Here is a 20184-nt window from a genome sequence, read left to right as displayed (position 1 = left end):
TGCCGAGGCAAAACCCACGTTAAGTTGATAATTCCGCAAATAACTGCAATTGCAGATTTTAAACAAAGATGACGACAAAGAGGAAAAACTACGGACTGCAGCTTTAACTAAAACTAGAACAAACATTTTTCGGTAATTGAAATAAAATATAATAGATGAATACTTGTTTGATTTGCAACTAACTGAAATAAGTTTAAGTACTAAAATTAGTAAAACAAAAAAAATTAAATCTAAATAGAAACATAAAAACGAATAAAATGAATGACAAAAATATTAAAAAATACTATGAAAATATAATAATAAAAGCTTATTCAAACTATTAATAAACACTATAATAGTATATAAATAATACTAAAAGAACACTTATCAAGATGCACCATAGAATGATATGATAAAAGTTCAGTTAAAACTCTGTGTATGTCGAATAAGTATTATGTCCTAATACGCAATATTCATTAAAAAAGTACCCAAACTATGAGGCCATGGGAGAGTCATTGTCATATTCATGAATAGCAGGGGTTGTTCAATCCTGCTCCTGGAGGGTCATTATTCTGCAGTTTTGCTTCAACTCTAATTAAGGACACCTAAAGCAGCTAAACAAGGTGTGTTTGCACAGGTTGTAAAACTCTGCAGGACATTGGTCCTCCAAGACCAGGATTGTATACTTTTTATGTATGGCATTGAAAACTGATACAGTGGATGTAATAGGTCACATGACATATGGACACATGACAAGCAGAAGTAGTTTGTCTGGATTGTATTCTTACAACACGCATATATGCGTATAGTACTTAATACAATTCAGTAAGTAATCTGATACTGTGATTTTCAGAAATGTGCTTTCCCACTTCCTTCTTGTTTTTGCTCTTTCCCTCTCACCTTCCACTCTCCTTAAAGAGCCCATGCAATGTTTGTGGCTTTTAGTCCAAGAGTGTTATGTTTAAATTAGTATTTTTAGGAAAACTAAAATATTGATGACTCATCCTTCACTAAACATATTTTTGTCTAAACAAAAAGAGTCCTAATACTACCTGCAACCAACAAGCAAATGATGCCTAAAAGCTAAACAATAACTTAAAGCTAAAAGCTATTTTAAAGTGTGTCCCACATCAAGTCTCTGTTTGAATAGATAGTACACTACCGTTTGCTCAGCATCATTACTCTAGTCTTCAGTGTCACATGATCCTTCAGAAATCATTCAAATGTGCTGATTTGCTGCTCAAAGAAAACACCAAACCCTTAAACAGTAGTGTATGTCAAATATTAGGCCGTTTCCTCGCATCTCTAACTCTCCTTGCTGCTTTATCTGTACACCTCTTCATTAGTAGCTACTTATACAATCACAACTTACAGGCAATTGTGAAAACAGCACTAGAGCTTTAGATTCACACACTTACTCACAATAAAAGTCCACCAGTGAAGGACAGACAAATAAAAAGGTGAAGAAAAGAAATGGAGAGGAACTGAAGTGGAAAAGTGATCTGACTGAAACGATTTGTACTGTAGCCCAGCTGTGTCCCCCTCCTCCCTCTTTGTTCGAAGAGAAAAACCTGGTGTTACAGAGACTGTTTAAATGTGTGTCAACCTGAAACAATGACTGAGAGAATGGGGCCAGGGGCCAGTGGAAGGGTTGTGTGTGTGTGCCTGCCTAGTGAACGGATGAGGGCTAAGCTCGCCTGTATGTTAAAACACACACTCAGAGCTGAGGTCATATGTTTTGAGAGTCTCTGAACGTGTGCTGTGTGAAGTCACACAGAACCATGTGCTGTAAATGTATTCTGCTCATGCACTATAAAGTAAATTTGAAAACATGACTATAATTGCTGCCTTAAATTAAATCAAAGTAGTGAGAAATGTATATTCTCTCTCTCTCTCTCTCTCTCTCTCTCTCTCTCTCTCTCTCTCTCTCTCTCTCTCTCTCTCTCTCTCTCTCTCTCTCCTTCTCTCTCTCTCTCTCTCTCTCTCTCTCTCTCTCTCTCTCTCTCTCTCTCTCTCTCTCTCTCTCCCTCTCCCTCTCCCTCTCTCTTTCTCTCTCAGTACTTGTTTTTTTTCTTTACAAATATATTATCAGCATAACAGTGTGACTAAAAAGTTCAATTGAGAAATTATTTTAAAAAAATCTAATTCTGCAAGTTTGTACTATATTCATATAATTGTTCATATCATTGTTGCTGTTTCTCAGTGAGAGGCATGCTGATTTATATTTTTAACCTTCCATTTATATTGAGAATAATTTCTACTTTATGTTAATTCAAACACAGGGTCTTGTTATTATTATGGCTCTATTTTCAGCTCTATTGCAAATGCAAAAAGGTCGGTGTAATGTCACAGTAGCAGACGGTGAAACTCTGCAATGCAAATGATGAATAAACAGATCAGCAGAGAGGACTCTTTTGAGGTCTCTTCATACTGAAACTTCTTCAGGATCATCTTACCCTTCTTTCCCCAATGTCCTTCCTTATTACCCTGAATTCTATCACTCAATCTCCTCATTTCTCTCTCTCTTTCAGTAATGTTCTCAGCACTTGGCTAACACCCTGTGCAGCGATGCTGGAATGTTAACTAGGTTCTTCCTGACGCTGCACCTCTGAAATATATGTTCACTTAAAGCCAAGGGCTGTGTGATCACGGATGCTCCTTATATATGCGTGTACTGTCTGCTCACCTGTGCTTAAACTTCCATTCTGCTCCGGTTACCCACTACTAGACTTGAACACATTTCCCATGGTAACCATAGATTTGCACAAAATAGCAGTTACTGGAGTAATTGTTCATTTTTTAAAAACTTAATTTTTGGCATGCATCACTGTCATCAAAATGACCAAAACAAATATTTGATGTTATACTTTAATATTTGAAACCTAGTATGAATATTAAGTTATTGTGGTTTTACAGTAGCAACTGTGGCATTTGCATTTTTCAGGGTCAATATATGTTACACATGTAGGGGAGAAACTAAGTATCACAAACAAGTTTCACTGTAGAAAAAGTAAATTTGTGCTGATTTAACAATCTTATTTATTGGGGTATCCAGTATTTTGCTTCTGCTGTCTAAATTACTTGCCTATTTACTATTATTTACCCATTTTATCTGTATTTGTCAGGGTTATGTTGGTATTGTGGTTTCATTACAGTTTCTTTTGTTTCAGTTCAGTTTCTTTTGTTTCAGTTCAGTTTGACCTTAATTACACCCAGTTAGTTGCCTTGGTTTCTGATTAGCTCCACCTGTGTCTATTTAGTTCCATTGTGTATATATAGTATATCCCCTGTTTAGTTCAGTGCATTGTCGGTTATCATCATTATTAAGTGGGGTTTGCATGTATGTTCTCCTCAGATTCTCCTGTTTATTTCTGTTTCTGAATTGACTTCGGACTTTTTAGTCATTTGTCATTTGTGTTGGATTGCTACCACACCCATAATCAAGGTTGTTTGTTGGGCTGCAACAACAAATCGATGAAAATCAATTATAATTGATAATGAAAAAATCTACAACGAATTTGATTGTCGATTAGGCGTTTGTCCGCTGTGGATGGAAACCATCCGTTAGTCATGTCGCTTTACAGTAGTGAATAACACATTTCTGTGGAAAATAGCTGAAGACGCAGAGTGAGCTGCTGCGGGAAAGGTACATGACCCTAGTTGTTCCAAATATGAGAATGTTTTACAGCTTAAGCATAAGCGTTCACCGTGGCGGGCACTGTCGTGTTTTGACAGATTTGTGTGCTGTGTAATGCCTTTGAGACGTGTTTTCCTCAGTGTAAAACTTTACGGTTATTTTCTTACCAGTAAATTTTAGAAAGTCCCACGAGTATATCCATTGTGCATATTCTTACAATCGAGTCTCGTTAAACTTGAGCTTCAGTCCGTGCTGAATGCGCGGAAATATTTTTTGTTAACTATTAAGTGGGTTTGAAATTCTACATGTGACAAAAGTAATCATATTTATTAGAGTAGTGTCAGTAAAGGGAATATTATTGGAATAGCCCATTGATGTGATATAATAACTATTTCACTATAACTATTTCAGACTCAATCAGTTGTTTTTTGTTTTAGAATGTAGTTTTTGACCTTTTTTTGCACATAATGTATAGCATTGCCTACATAGATACATTCATACATACATTCATAAATTTTTTTGGGATTAAGGATTAAGTGTAATTCATTTTTTAATTAAAAAATATAAATGTTTTAAATATATACATTTTTCATCTGATTAATTGCCGAATCGAAGAAATTATCGATAGATTAATTATAAAAATAATTGTTAGTTGCAGCCCTAGTTGTTGGTTAAAAGTAAAATGACTGACAGGTTAACACCATACTGTTTGTTTAAAAAAGTTTTTTGGAGTATATACATATATACATATATAGATAGATAGATAGATGACTTTTGCTTTAAACAAATAGTAATTGTAATGAAGGTGTAAACTATTAATATTAATAATTGAATAAATAATTATATTTTAATGTTGAGATTATATTTTAATTATTTGAGATGGGCTAGGTTAACATTAATGTAGGGGAAAAAATACAGTTGTCCCTAGTGTCTTCTGAGTTTACAAATGTTCAAATACTTTTTTTTATTCCACACATGATTTCAGTTTTTTTTTTCACATTATATTTACTTTTTATTCAGACCCTAAATATTTCCTCTGTCCCTGCTAGTGGTAAGAAAAGTACAGAATGTGTTTTTTATGGCGGCCAGGATTGCTGAATGCGCGTTGGACTCTCAGGTAGTGAATTTGACTCTGCAGGAGCGGGTTCCCTGGGAAAGGAAAGATAGACCACTGCAGGAGTTTTTATCATTCTCACACACACCCACCACTCTCAGATACTACAGTGTTACAGGCGGTTTCTGATAGTAATATGCCTATTACATAGTTATTACCATGTAGTAGCAGTGTAGTTAGTTTTTGTAATAAATTTGCTGTTAATATGATCTTATTTCAATTAAGAAGAAGCCTCGAGCTGAGGGTGAGCCACACTGCTGCATGCAGTCTGCAGCAGTGAACAACTCCCATTTCATATCAGAATGGAAAGAGAAAGAGAGAAAGTATAGGAATTAATGTTTTTCCTCGTCGCTGATGGAATGAAGCTTTGCGTCGAAGCGCCCTTGTTCTTTTAATTACTTCCTCCTGGTTTACAGCTCCAGTGAATTTTAATTATCCAACATGCTAATTTTTGGGAAGAACATCCATTTGCTATCGGGCCGTTTTGGGAGAGTTGGACGTAACTGCACTTGGAAGAAAACAACCGCACGCTCATCTCTGGATGATTTTGCTGGTGTTCAGAAATGTTGAGCTCTTCCAGCAACTCTCGTGTGATGGGGAGAAAGTAATTATGATGTCATATGGAAAACTTCCTACTGAGAAAATTCCTTCAGCTCAGCTAAAAGAAAAATTACAGCCTATAATAATACGTCCATCTGTGAAACTCAGCTGTACTGTTATATGCTATAATTATATTCGCAGGACATCAAAGCATGTCTTTCTGTTTCCTTCTCTCTGTTTTTCTGCAGTGGGAGCATGTTTTAGATAAGGCTGACTGTTATTGGGATTTAAATGCTTGCAGATGTCGCTTTAATTGATTGAAACAAATTACCAACGCATTGATCCTCGGTTCGAGAGTGTTCCGTGTGTGTGTGCCGCAAAGGAATTGTTCCGGTTCATGGAGACGCAGTGCTCTGCGTACGCTGACGCAGGGCATTGGCATGTGAAAAAGATTTCAAAGCTTGATTTTATTCTCTAGGTTTATTCAAACTTGTGTTCATTTATAGTCAGTTGCAGCTGAATTCTGACCTTCATAATTGGTTATATAGTTTTAAATGGCTGCCTAGTAAAAAAATTTACTGAGACCCTGTCACTGCTCGCCTTGTTTTTAAAAAAAATTGTGAGCTGCCTCTTTGGGCTGCATTTTAAGGATGAAAATTAGGGTGCATCATTTAATTTTCATATTAAATTATATTGATTTCAATACTGAAAAGTACTGAAAAATATATTTTTTCAAATAAGGCCTAATTTACCCCAATTTTGTGACTGTATCGTTTAAATGTTTGGGATCTGTACGATTTTTTTTAGTGTTCTTAAAAAACAAGTCTCTTATGCTCACCAAGGCTGCATTTATCTGATCCAAAATACAGTAAAAACAGTAATATTAAGGACTATTTTTGCAATTTTACAGGTTAGCAAAATTTGCGATTTAAAAAAGTTTTCTATTTGAATATTTTTTTAAATGTATTTTATTCCTGTGATGGCAAAGCTGAGCGTCAAATGATGTCAGTGTCAAATGATCCTTCAGAAATCATTCTAATATGTTGATTTGATCCTCAAGAAACATTTCTTATTAATTTCAATGTTGAAAACAGTTGTGGTGCTTGATATTTTTGTGGAAACAGTGATACATTTTCTTTTCAAAGTTCGAAGATTGAAAGAACTGCATTTACTTGAAATAGAATTATTTTGTTAATTGTAAATACATTCACTGTCACTTTTGATACATTTAATCCATTCTTATTACTGAACTAATTTCTTAAAAAAAATCTTACTGACCAAACTTTTGAACTGTAGTGTAAATGTACGATATTAGTGTTTAGCATCATTCCCTCATGTGACTTACTGAAATCAAGTTGATGAGTTTCCTATGTGTTTAGGGGGGGGGAAACACTACTTCGTATGATGAAGTTTTTGTTTACATCGAGTACTCAAAATCGGTCACCCACAAGGTTCTGTTCCAGTCAGGATGCTGCTTCACTAGGCAGTGAGGAAGCTTACTAGGTTTTCAAACAGAGGACATTGACACACTGACACACACCGCTTGATTGAGAGCTTGAGGAGCCCCCAATGGTAGTACAGGACATGGAGGTTGGCTGAAGGGACAGAAGATTTGGATCAAACACGCTCTCCTTAGACAAGACTTTTGTCCCCAGCTCCACCTCTCAGAATACCTTATGCTGCTGATTTACAGACTAAAAAATGCTCTTTAAAGTGTCAACGCACTCTCGCTTTAAAATTTAAATTGCTGTACAGTTAAATTTTTCCAAAATAAGCATTGATAAATTAAGTGAGATTAAAGAGCACTGATTTATTTGGTCTTTTTGTTGGAAACTAACTTCATAAATTAACAACACACACCTGAACAGGGATGGATTGACTGGGAATAAAATTTCCACCATCATTAGGCCGCCTATTTAAGCCTGAGTTTCTTCACCTGATTTAATATTATTCATTGTGCAACTTAATAGTGTTGCCTTTTCAATGTTAAAAAAAAAGTTAGGAGTCAATTAATTTGAAGAAATTAAAATTTGTATTATCAGTCAAATAATTATTATTAAATTAAGTAAAATAAATGAAGCCTCTTTGAGCATGACTTTCAAAAACTTAAAGCCTAGAGTATAATGTATTATAAAAGTATTTTTAATACATTATGCATTGTTATAGTCTCAAGATTAATTGTAACCACAGTTATAATACATAATACTTGTCTATGCATTGTTATTCCTTCAGAAAGTATAATGCATTAAAACAGATGACAAGCAACCAATTTCAGATGTAACAAGGAATCTGCAAATATTAAAAGGCATTTTAACTTTACTTACATTAATTTATGGAAAAACATAGTACATTATGAATAGCTTTATAATGCATTACACTTTAAAGGCTTTAAGTAAAGTGTTACCAAAAATCTTACCGACTGTATGCATTACAGAATTATTCTGTATGCATAGTCCATACATAACAGTATAATGGTCAAATGTGATTTGGATATTTGTTTTTAATGACCCTACAAGTTCGATTAAACCATAAAATATCATGGATTTATTTTTTTTGTCAAATATGAGGGAAGTACAAAAGACTGGCAGAAAAAAGCCAAACTATTGCTACAGATTTTATGTTTCTACTATGCAAAAACAAAAAGCTCACAGGATAAAAGCATATATTGCATTGACTACAACATGTTCATCAGTTATTAATTTCATTGGTTCTCTCTTGTTTTTGCATGTTCATAATTTCTTTGTATGGCAGCTTGGCCAAAAATTATATCTGGCATGTTTCATTGCGTTATCACAAATAAAATAATTGACTCAAAGCTATGAACTATGCAATATGCTTACAAAATTTGTTATAATATTTGTGTAAGGGGGTGATTGAAATTTTCCTACACTGGACATCACTTTTGGCCACTACTGTATGTGATATGTAAATGTTATTTGCATTTTATATATATATATATAGTAGTATATATAGTATATATATATACAGTAGTAAGGGATTATATGCTGTGGGTTGTGAATGATGGTCCTGTCCCAGTACACCCCAACACTCAGTGTCCATCAGAAATGCTGTCTATATGCTGCTGAATTCAATTAACAAAAGCGTCACATCCTGTGCAGTGGTTTCCTTTCATTATGTGTCAGTAGCCCAACCCTTCAGTACACTTGTGTTAGGAAGACTAATAATGTTATGCTCTGTAACCTGCCTCCTTATTGCCCACCTTGATAAACTGTGCTTGATTTATCTGCCCGCACCCGCATCACTTCCAGGCTGCACTGCACTTCATCACTGCTCTCGACCTGACACCATCAGCCAACGTATTTTTCATAATCTCACAAATCAGACACCTATTTATGATTGAACAAATCCCAAATCCTCCCTGGAAATATTTATTTTTATCACCTCCATTATTGCTTCTCTGCTTGGCACACGTTACAAGTGATTAATTCTCTGAAATGATTTCATCACATAGTGCGAATACCCGTATACAGAACATATGATTTACCACACATTACACCCAAGTCAATTTGTGAATGTTTTTCTAACGAGATATTACTGCTTGTAGATCAATTGTGATATAATTTAACACAACCCTTTATATTTAATGACTTGATTGCATTTGACATCTCTGAGGTATTTTAGTTTGGGTCTGTAGTTTAGTGGTTAGCATGCTCTAAAATAATTTAAAATATTAAAATAGAAATAAGTTTTGATTTATTCCTGTGACGGAAAAGCTGAATTTGCAGCAGCCATTACTCGAGTCTTCAGTGCTCTAGCTTTCCACAAATATGCTGATATGTATAAATTAGTAAACCCTGTCTGTCCATCATTTCCTGTCCTCTCTTCCTTTTTAAACTAAAGTGGCAAAATTAGCCATTTAAAATATTAAACTAATATTTCCCCTAATAACTTATTAGCTGGTCTAAAAACGCTTTGTACTTTGAGAAGTATGTTAGTATCACTATTGTGATATCCTCCACTAGAATGTCGACCGTATGTGATAGGTTTATTTCGTCCATGTAAATCATAAAAGGGATAGCCTAGTTCACACAAAAATGTTAACCTCAAGTTGTTCCAAATCTGTACACACAAGAAGATATTTTGAAGAATGTCGGTAACCAGACAGTTGATGGCAACCATTGACTTCTATACTAGGAAAAAAATACTATGGAACTCATTGGCTACCTTCGACTGTTTGGTTACCGACATTCTTCAAAACATCTTCTTTTGTGTTCAGCAGAAGGTTTGGAGCAACAAGAGAGTGAGGAAACGATTGGGGGAACGATCCCTCTAGAGTTTCTGCAATGCAATGAGTGATCAGACATTTTGTCATTCACTTGCTTTTGCTTCAGTGTCGTGTAGGGCTGTGTTCAATACAATGATACGACGATTGCTAGTCGATATGAGTATCGATACAGCTGCTTCTGTATCGATTCCTCAGCATGTGCGCAGCAGTGGACCATGCTTAATTTGAATACAAGAACAATGTTTAAAACAAAGTGGAAATGTGCTGAAATTAATTAATAGAATATAATTTGTAGGCTAGAACAAGGTTTAATCCGTCCCGCAGAGGAACATAACTGGGGTTGCCTGATATCAAGAGATGTAATTTCACAATCAGAGCTTCACACTTGCACGATACAGAAATATCTGCTAAGTGTTTTATTTATTTTTCAACAACCTGGCAAAACACCAGTAAGCTTGCAGTTTAGCGATCTTCAGTTCAATATTCTAATCACAGAAAAGTGAAATACATTATTTTATATATTATTGATGTGCTTAAAAAAACAGAAGAAAACAATCACAATATTGTTCCTGGTGGGGAGTGCCCAATGTTAACACGAAACCTATGTCATTACCTATTGTTATACAGTGTTACAGATGCCCTTCATAATGCAGAGAGACACTGCCTGCTCTGCCTATAGTTAGAAATCGCCCTATATAGTATGCTGTGTTTAATAAACAGCTGTTATACTAAATTCTACTGAGATGAAATTTATTGCAGACCTGTATCGTGAACTATATCATATCACGGCCTCTGGATCGTGGCTTTTGTGCAGATTCACAGACCTAGTGTCGTGCTGGATGCACCTATAACTCATTGGTCCCAAATCACACTCTTCATAACTGTACATTAAACCTCAAATATCTTTGGCTGAGATTGTGTCACAGACAAATAGCTTATTGGAAACCTATTTTGGATGGTGGGCTGGATTTGTCCTGTATTTAAGCTGGGGCTTGTAAATGTGTGGGGATACTAGTGGGCCCCTTGGCCCCTACAGTCCCCTCAGTGCTGGGCTTTGACTGTCTCTGCTCACTGGCTCAGTCAGCATTGTTGCATATTTAATGTCCTGATGAATGCTTCCACCTGCTGACACAGGAAAAGTGACAGAACAATACACCTCCCAGCCCCCTCCATCCCTCCGTCCAGCAGCTTCACAGCCCGTCTGCCGGGAACACCGCCATCATCAATCCAGCCTCTCTCTTTCTCTTTCTCTCTCTCTCTCATACATGCTATTTCACATTCACACACTTCACAGCCTGACCTATCTTCTGTCTATCCCATGAATCTCCTCCTGTGATTTACCCGTCTATGTACATATCGTCCATTCTCTCATCTCGGTCACTCGTTCTCTCTCTCCAGTCGTCCCATGGGAGGCTTATCCCACTTTCATTCGCTTCTTCCTTTTGACCATTTTTTTTCTGATTTGTAATGTCTCGCTTTACTTTCTCCTACACTAACCCACCGAAGGCCTTAAACAACTAATGCATAGAGACCGTTGGGATCTATATAACTTTTTATAGATGTCCTGCCTACTTTTTTTAGACCTAATCTTCAACATCTCTTTTTCAAATCATTAATCCACAAACATACAGACTCATCAGATCAAGTCAGGCACTGCTTAGCTTGGTATTGGTGTAGCCAGAGCATCCTCTGATGGGATTGTTGATCTCAGTGGACGTGTTTTACCGGGTTCTGGCCATCACACAGCTTCCCGTAACACAGTCCAAAGACATCAAGACTACACAGCCATGCTGCTAAAGGCAGAGAGAATATTCCCCATCAGTGCTGACACACACTCACTTGACACAAAAGCGGGACAGCTGGGCCTGTCTATCCAAAAGTTCATCTATGTACTTAGTCCCTCTGTGAGTACAGAGACTCTGTGAAGATAAAACATATACATTTATTAATGAAGCGTCAAGACTACCAGAGGCTAAGAGGACAAAATTGTGCCAGTGAAGTGAAGGTGCCTTTGTAACCTTCTCAGATGATGTCCATGTTGTTTTATACTTATATTCTAATATTTATATATTAAAATTTTTATATTTATACTTATATATATATATATATATATATATATATATATATATATATATATATATATATATATATATATATATATATATATATATAATAGTAATTCTATATATATTATATTATAAAATATAAAATAATGTGAACATCAATATATTTTTTACTTTTATATTTTTTGGTCATAAAGATTTTTGTATCTTTTATAAATCATCATTATTGGATTGAGTATAGCTCCAAATTAAGGCTTTAGTAAAATATACAAAAATAATTATATTTTTATGTATTTTATAAAAATATTATTTAGGCTAATACTTCATATATTTTATATATTTAAATATATTTTTATTTAATATATGTAACATTGAAAATATATGTAATGTGCATTTACTTTTAATGTTTCTTTTGTACTTTTTATATCAAAAACATTTAGTTTGTTATTGTATAAAGTATATTATAAAATCATTATGTATTAAGTATACTACCTTGTATAGTAAGGTACACTTACTAGGGGTTACACTTGGGTTACACTTTATTTTAAGGTGTCATTGTTACAGTGTAGTTATATATTTAAGTACAGTGTAATATTAATTAACTACATGTACTTACTATAGGGTTAGGGTAGGATTAGGATTTGGTTGAGGGTTAATTGCATGCAATTACGCATAATTTACTGTTATTACTATGGTAAGTACATGTAACATATGTAGCAAGAACACTGTAAAATAAAGTGTTACCCTTTTTTGTATAGTATTTTTTTTTCAAATAGTTCTGTAAATGTAAATTTTTTAAAAGATACCAGAAACAAAAAATACACCACAATTCTTCATTACCACATTTCAATCACAGTTTTTGCTTTGCAGGATTTACTCAGATGCGTATTACGGTTAAGGGTGGTTATTTAAAAAAAAATGTTGTATCGTAACATTACGTCTCCTGTAGAAACAATATGAAACTTGTGAATATCCTTTCCAGCTAACTGAGATGGATAACTAGACTATGACTCCATTGGTCAATCTGTTCCCAGTGAAGAGCAGAGGTCATCGTAACCAGTTGTGTCAAAACTGGGACGATCAAGTTCAGCAGGAAACCACAGACGTAAATGTTCAACATTCAAAGCAACTGGACTTTGTCATAAATTATTTTGAAGACTCTTCATCCCAGTGGCTTCATCAGTATCACTCTGATATTATGTGAAAGCTCTCTCTCTCTCTTCCTCACTGTCTCTCTCTTCCTCCCTAATTTTATTCATTAGTAAGCATTTGTTCACTGCACCATCTGAACTGCTGTCTGTGTGTTTTCGACATGAGACCACAGTTTGATTACTCCATAGAAACCTAAGCGTTTTTGCGATCCTTGCATCAGGTCACCCGGTGCATCATTAATTAATAACCAATTTAACAGTAAGTCAAGTCAAGTCATCCTCATTTATATAGCGCTTTTAACAATGTAGATTGTTTCAAAGCAGCTTTACAGAGATAAACAAATAATTTAAGGTAACAGAGATTGGTTTGGTTTTATAGTGGTTTTATAGTGGTGACCAGTAACATGGTCACTATCAGGCCAAGAATAGTCTTTTATAACTGCATATAAGAAAAAATATAATTTACATTTTACATCCACGCCTAAACACACATACGCTGTTCACGGAACAAATGTGCAATTCAAACCTATTGAAAAAACACTGGTCCTTATAGATATTCTGTAATTGCTTAAGAACGTGTATGTGTGTTCCTCAGCCCCGTTTTTTCCCTCACCTGGGATACATACTTCTTTACATTCCATAGCTGCTCTTGTTCATATGGGCATATAAAGAAGTATGTCTACCAAGCAGGATATGTGGGCACATGGAAGAATGGACATCTTTCAGCCCTAATATTCCACAAATAAAGGCGGTTAAGGGCCAAACCACAGAGGTAATGAACATTAATTACTCTTTTACTAAATAAACGCAATTCTACAGCACAGACATACACACACGCTAATGTCGTCTGTACTTTTAAAACTTTACGTCCAATTTGCGGACAAATGTCACAGGACGGCACAGTTCATTTTGTGCCACACCAGCGGTCTTCTTTTTTTTGTGCCAATTATATCCTGGAAATTGCATGGTCCTGTGACTTTACAGGTCAGGTCACTAACTTTGAGAGTTTTTACACATCAATTCACTTCAATAAGCCAGCTGAAGTCCGTAAAAATAACATCAGGAGGAGATCCAGAAAAGCGAATACGAATCTCAGAAAATGCGTTTACACTTCCTTTTATAGATTCATACAATTTTTCTTCTGCCCTCTTCACCCTGCAAAAACTGCATTGCTGTACACACACCCACACCAGGCAGCATGTGCTAGTTTTACTGGAAGAGCAGTTTTTCACTTAGTCTACGCAGAGCGCAGCTAAACACGATTCACCTTGACTGTCAGCCTGAGAGGTACAGCTGCAGCGAGAGGAGAGAAAGAGAGAGAGAAGGATAGAGAGAGATTTGGTTCTTACCTAGTGGGTAGCTGTCAGGTAGATTCCCCCAGCTTCAGATGGGCCAATGCACCACAAGGAGGAATAAAACAATAAAGGGCAAACAGGAAGAAGTGCTCTAGCTTTTCCTCTCTCTGTCCCAGGTGCTGCCTCTGCAGTCTCTCTCTCTCTCTCTCTCTGTTCTGCTATCTGAGTCTATTTCTCTCTACCTCACATTCTCTCATTCTATCTTACACTCTTTCTGTCCCCCCCTCTCTCTGCTCTCTCTCTCTCTCTCTCTCTCTCTCTCTCTCTCTCTCTCTCTCTCTCTCTCTCTCTCTCTCTCACACACATGCGTGTAGTAGTGAGAAAGTTTGTCTAGCGGAGGAGTGCTGTGTACCCTGATCTCCTGATGTCTGCAAATGAGTGGGGGATAAATGTGCCTGACCTGCCCTCTCTACATCTCTCCTGTCCTCCTCTCTCTCTCTCTCATCATCATCCATAATGCACAGCCTATAGAGCCAGTACACTCCTCCTCCTAATTCACTCTACCTTTACCCATCCCTGCTCTCTATTCCTGACCCCTGACACATGCAAGCATCACACCATGTCCCTTAGTCTTACACTGTCTCTCTCCATTCACTTTTAGTTTAAAGTGCTTTATTGGCATGGTAAATTTATATACCATTGAATTGCTTAGGTAATTTCAGTTTAGATTGGTGTGTTGAAAAAAATGTGCGGAACAATGTACACTAAAATAAATGAGCAAAAAAAGTGTCTTTAAGGCTGCAACAGCTACAACACCCTCAAAGCAACACCTGGTGTAGCTTTTTGATGGAAAAATGTTTGTGTTATATCTATGTATTACACCTTAAGGTAATTAATTTGTGCATTTTTGCAAATTCAAGAACATTTTTAGTGATATGGTTATGGGTGGTTATTATAATAATTAGCTTCTTTTTTTAATGAATTAAACAGTAGGTGTCTATTATATATCCTCATTTATGGCGCTAGGTAAATGTGCGTGGTACATTTTGTGAACACAATTGTCTCCAGAAGTGAACTAAATCTGACAAACAAAAAACCTTAAATAACATTTTAATCTTAATAAAAAAATCTTTTTTTTTTAAATAATTCATTTTTTATCAGCTTTATGCACAAACAGAATAACTCTAAAAAAGACTAAATTTTAAAGAACCCTTTGTGCCAAAAAGGTTCTATATAAATAGAAATTAACCCTCTGGTGCTGCTCTGTCATTTTTTTTTTTTTTTTGATATTTGTACTGCATCAGAAGGGTACAAAACTTGGTAAAAGTTTTGGCACTTGCTATGTAAACATAAAAAAAATGGTAAGCAAATTTCATCTAGTGGAAATGTTTGGTACTGCGCCGAAACCCAATCTTACTGAAAGCTTATTTTTTAAGATGTCAACCTCTAAATTTGGAACTGATTTTCTCACAATTTTAGAGTAAAACGTGTTTTGGAAAATATGTATTTCATATAAAATTGACCAATTAAATTAGTATTTTTATGTATTTTTCACTTTTTAAATTTTTTTCACTTCAGCAATAATCTGCCAAGTGTCTTCTTTAAAAAGAGACCAAACTTAATTCTGTGAAAGCATTCAAGATTTACGCCAGTTAAAGTTGAAAATTATACTCAAAAAGTGATTAACAGGTAATAAATGGATCAAAACTATTCTATATTCTATAAAGCGAAGTTTATTTTACGCAGTTTAGGGAGAAATTTGTCCCTAGAAGTGAACCAAATCATGGGATATTTCATATAAAAATGATTCACATATGACTTTTTTTTTATTTCAGAACTTCACGACTTAATACATTCACAAGTGTAGTTGTAAGGTTTGTTTTAAGGTTAGTCTAGCAATTGTCTTTTAGTTTTATATAAAACAATAGAGGTCTATGGCATGTCCAGGGAAATATGCATGTGTGCGTGTGTGTGTGTGTCTGTGTGTGTGTGTGTGTGTTGGCCAAGCATCTTTCACCTGAAAACCCCCTTTGCTCTCCATCTTACTCTGATCAATACCAATTTATAAGCAAATGCTGCTCAGCTGACTCTCCCGTTTAATGAATTAAACCGTCGCTGATGTCACTCCACTAATGAAGCCCTTCTCAGGAGTGTTAAGCAAATCTGCAGAGGTTTAGTTTGCATATGCCTGTGTGTGATAGAGTATTTAAGAGGAAAAGGGTTTTACCAGTCCATAATGTGTGGTAAAAAAAGAAAGAAAAAGATAACTGTATGAAAAGAGTGAGACTATAAGAATATATGATAGCCGCAGTTGTACTCAGTGAGCGTGTGTGTGTGTGTGTGTGTGTGTGTGTGTGTGTGTGTGTGTGTGTGTGTGTGTGTGTGTGTGTGTGTGTGTGTGTGTGTGTGTGAGCAAGAGAGAGAGATAGTGTGAATGATATGTGACTGATAATTACAGCAGAGGGCAGTCAGAGGAGGAACAGACCATGTCTCTGATCCAATGCCACCCTATGGTTTTTAACACCATGCGGCTGAATGTTTTCTGAAACAAGCGTTAATTACTTTTGATCATCGATAAGCAAAAGTGAATAAATATGAATGGTTACAATAAAAAAGCAAGACAGATTGTGGGTGAGTGAACTGATGCTATATCTTAAACACAGTAGCCAACATGCTGCGTGCGCTGTAGATGAGATTTCAAAGACGCACTGCGAGTCATAGCGCGCATACAGAGCAGGACATATTTATGCATGTGATCAGAGAAGCCTCTCCCATCACACTCCACATGTCCCACAATCCAACACTGTCTGTGTTATGCTCACACATAGTCGTCTCAATGTGACTATAATATGCTGCTTGAGCGCTGACAGTACATTTGTTTTGTCATTGGACTGGGAGCCTTTTCAAACTAGAATGTTTAGTCCAGTTTAGAGTGTTGTCAAGACCCTTATTTTAATAGAAGAAGCAAAACAAATCATCAACAAGATGATTTAGAGCATTTGTTCTTATCCATTACGTCTAGTTCAGTTCAGTGCGGTTTATTTTGATTCAATTTACACTGTTAAAAGCATCAATCGTTCTAATGCACTTTGACTATTATAATTTAGTAAAGAGAACTCAATTTTATTTCAATTAAGAGCATTCATTTTTATTCATTACATATAATTTAGTTCAGTTTGTAGTCAGGTAATTCATTTTTATTTCAGTTTGGTTTAAATTAGGCTACTAAATAGATTGTGACTTTAATAGGATCAAGCTTTTGTTTTTTCATTTAAGTTAAATTCAATTTATTTAATTTTACACTAAATTTGAATTAATTAGAGCATTTGCTCTTATATTTTAGGCACAATTCAAATAACATTCCATTGATTAATTTTAGACTGTCATGCAATTGTGACAAATTTGATTAATAGAAGAGAATAAATGGGTAACAATTTTTAATGCAATTAAAATTTAGTAATTTATTCTGTTTTACAATTCATTAGTTCAATTCTATTTAGATATTAGAAATAGTGTGACTTCAAAATTGGACAACATAATAAGTAACAAAGTCTCGGTAATGCACTTAGACAATTGCAGTTGAGTAAACAGTTTGTTTAAAAATTCATTTTCTGTCTGGGTGCATTAACAGCTCTTTGCCAGAGGCAGCCATCGGTTGCTAACGGCTAATAGCTAAGTAAACCGTGGCTCTTCTTTCTGCATCAGCACTACCCTCTGAGTAATTAAACTAAAAGTACTCGTCATAAATCAAACCCACTCCTCCTGTTTTCAACCACCTCGTTCATTGTCCCTTCCTTATTGGACTGTGTTTTTTGTAAATCGACCCCTGTGACCCCACACTAACACACAGAGTCATGACCAGCTCCTCATACAAGTTGTTGCCCCGGCAGCTCAACGCCATAGATAGCAGCATTACCAGGAGATAGGCTTGCAACAACACACATACACAGAAGCAGGTGTACCATTCCTGCGTCTAACTGAACATCCAGAGCTTCACAAGCAACAGCTGCTGCCATCCTGATGTCACCTGATCCATCCCAGCTCCTGTCCACTCCACATTTAAACATGACTGACAGCCCAGGGGCTAATGCCTGTCCTCGAGCCATCAAAGTAAAATTAGAAAAAGAAAAGTAAGCATCTCCCTGGACCACCACATGGCTAAATATCAATGTCAGGGGCCAACAGTGGTGGAAGCGCTACAGTGTACTTTTAAAAGTCTTTTCATGAAAGAAATTAAAAAAAAAAAAATTTACTCAAACGTACAGATTTCAGTTTAAGTCATTAAATGAAGAACAAATCTGCTAAGGTCGCAGCTCTCTGTGTAATGCAGTAAGGAGTTGCTAGCTTTGCATGCTAACACTACTGCTAAAACTACTTTGACAGGAGCCGGATGGCTGCACATGCCGCCTATGATTGTTCCCCTTTCATCCTCATGCTGATACATCAACAGAAATGCAGAGACGCAGACAGGCTGAAACGAGGTGAAGCACACTTACAGTACGTGAATGCGTGTGTACACGCATCATATTTACTCACAAACACACACACATACTCACCAGGGAGAGGCAGCTTGTATGTGGAGCCAAGAGGCAAGGAGAGCGTCCATTCCCAAGCAGCTGATTCAGCGTTTGAGAATTTGAGGATGAGAGGAAAGAGAGAAAGAGAGAGAGAGAGAGAGAGAGAGAGACGGTGGAGGGGTGGACAGATGAGAAAGAGATGAGGATGAAAAGAAATGCAGAGGGTTGCCATCAATACTGGAGTGTTCTTGGCTCTTCACGGCACAAAAATAGGAGTGAATTACCAAAATATCGGACGAAAGTGACCGAGTCGGATAAAATGGCCCAAAAGACCTACGTTTATCTCAGTAACACCTCCCCACCTGTCCTGAGAGAGAAAGAGAGCTACGTATAGAACTACGCCCTGATACCGGCTGAAACAGGAGTAGGAGAAAGTATGGACAGTATGCTGACAGTTTTAAATGAGAGACAGGCGGCCAGAGAGAGAGAGAGACAGAAAAGGGAGGAAGTCAATGTGAAGTTAAGAGCGAAAGATCAGAGTGTTTGTTAAACAGAAGTAAAAGAATAAATAAAAATATGAGCCAACATATATTATGACCACCAGAGATGATGGTCTCTCTTTCTTTTTCTCATTTTCTTGTTTGCCCTTACTCTATATTCCATCCTGCCAGATGATTCTGTCCATACTTTGTCCAATAAACGTCCTTGTCCTTTCACATGAGAGAAAGCAGCCATTAAGGGCAAAAATTACGTCACCGATACACGTCCACATCACCGAAAACCACAAATGTTAGCTTAAAAAAATTGTTAAACGTCATAAAGCTGACTTCAAACATATTTTGTGCCGAACATGTGAACGGGACAGACGGGAAGTGTGCTGAGGGGCTGTCGGAAGAGCCTCCCACTGCTCCAAAGCTTTTATACCCCAAGGGTCAAGGCAAAGAGGAGCCCCCCTGGCCCTGCACCCACTCCCCTACTCTGCCTTGCCTTATTTAGTGAAGCTGGGTAAAAAATAGCCCCTCAAGTGCTGCTGGCTTGCTCTGGTCTGGAAGGGGTGGGGCCTGTACTGGGAGAGGGGTTAATTGCCAAATGAGAATTGCGTATCATCTTCTGTCACTCGGACACCTTCTTACCTTTTATTCTTTTCTCCCTGTCCTCAAAAAAAAAATATCGGCTAATATAATTAATTCCCCACCCTGTCCTTCAGTCAGCACACCCTAAATCCCTCATGCCATCTGCCCTCACCTCTGGGCTTTTAGCTCAGCCTCTGGACGTATTTTTAGGCAGGCCAAATAAAGAGGTACGTTCAGTTACTGCCTTGCCCTACCCTGCACCACCCACTAGTTCGGCAACTCTGTGCACTCTGCTATCTATGGTCAGAGCCACTGAGATTGAAGACAGAACCGCAGACATAAAGAGTCGCATTGCTTTTGTGCATCGGATTGATGGAATGGATTTTTTGTTTTCTTTGTTTGATTTGTTACAGAAAGTAAGTCAAATTGAGTCGCATAATAAAGCAAATCGTTTCCCCCACTGAATCTTGTTTGTTTGTTTATTGATTTAGTCATTGAATAATTAATTGATTGCCGTCTTTAATTGTTTGCACAGTGATGTTTGTAGTGTGTACTAGTGTGTTATTTGC

At 36.5% G+C, this 20184-nt stretch overlaps 1 long non-coding RNA gene across 1 annotated transcript in view; it reads right to left on the bottom strand.

The window, feature by feature from the left end:
• The window catches only part of LOC143722769 (uncharacterized), a 28171-nt gene extending 8738 nt beyond the window's left edge, over window positions 1-19433 (bottom strand). The window contains exon 1 of the long non-coding RNA XR_013196994.1: window positions 18582-19433. This is a non-coding gene — a long non-coding RNA (uncharacterized LOC143722769). The remainder of the gene's footprint in view (window positions 1-18581) is intronic.
• Between the last annotated feature and the right edge of the window lie 751 nt (window positions 19434-20184).

This window comes from Siphateles boraxobius, unplaced genomic scaffold (assembly GCF_051911475.1).
Source record: "Siphateles boraxobius isolate OS27281-9 unplaced genomic scaffold, OSU_SipBor_1 68, whole genome shotgun sequence".
NCBI lineage: Eukaryota > Metazoa > Chordata > Actinopteri > Cypriniformes > Leuciscidae > Siphateles > Siphateles boraxobius.
Note: the sequence above shows the minus strand (reverse complement) of the source record. Positions and strands in the feature narration are given on the sequence as shown.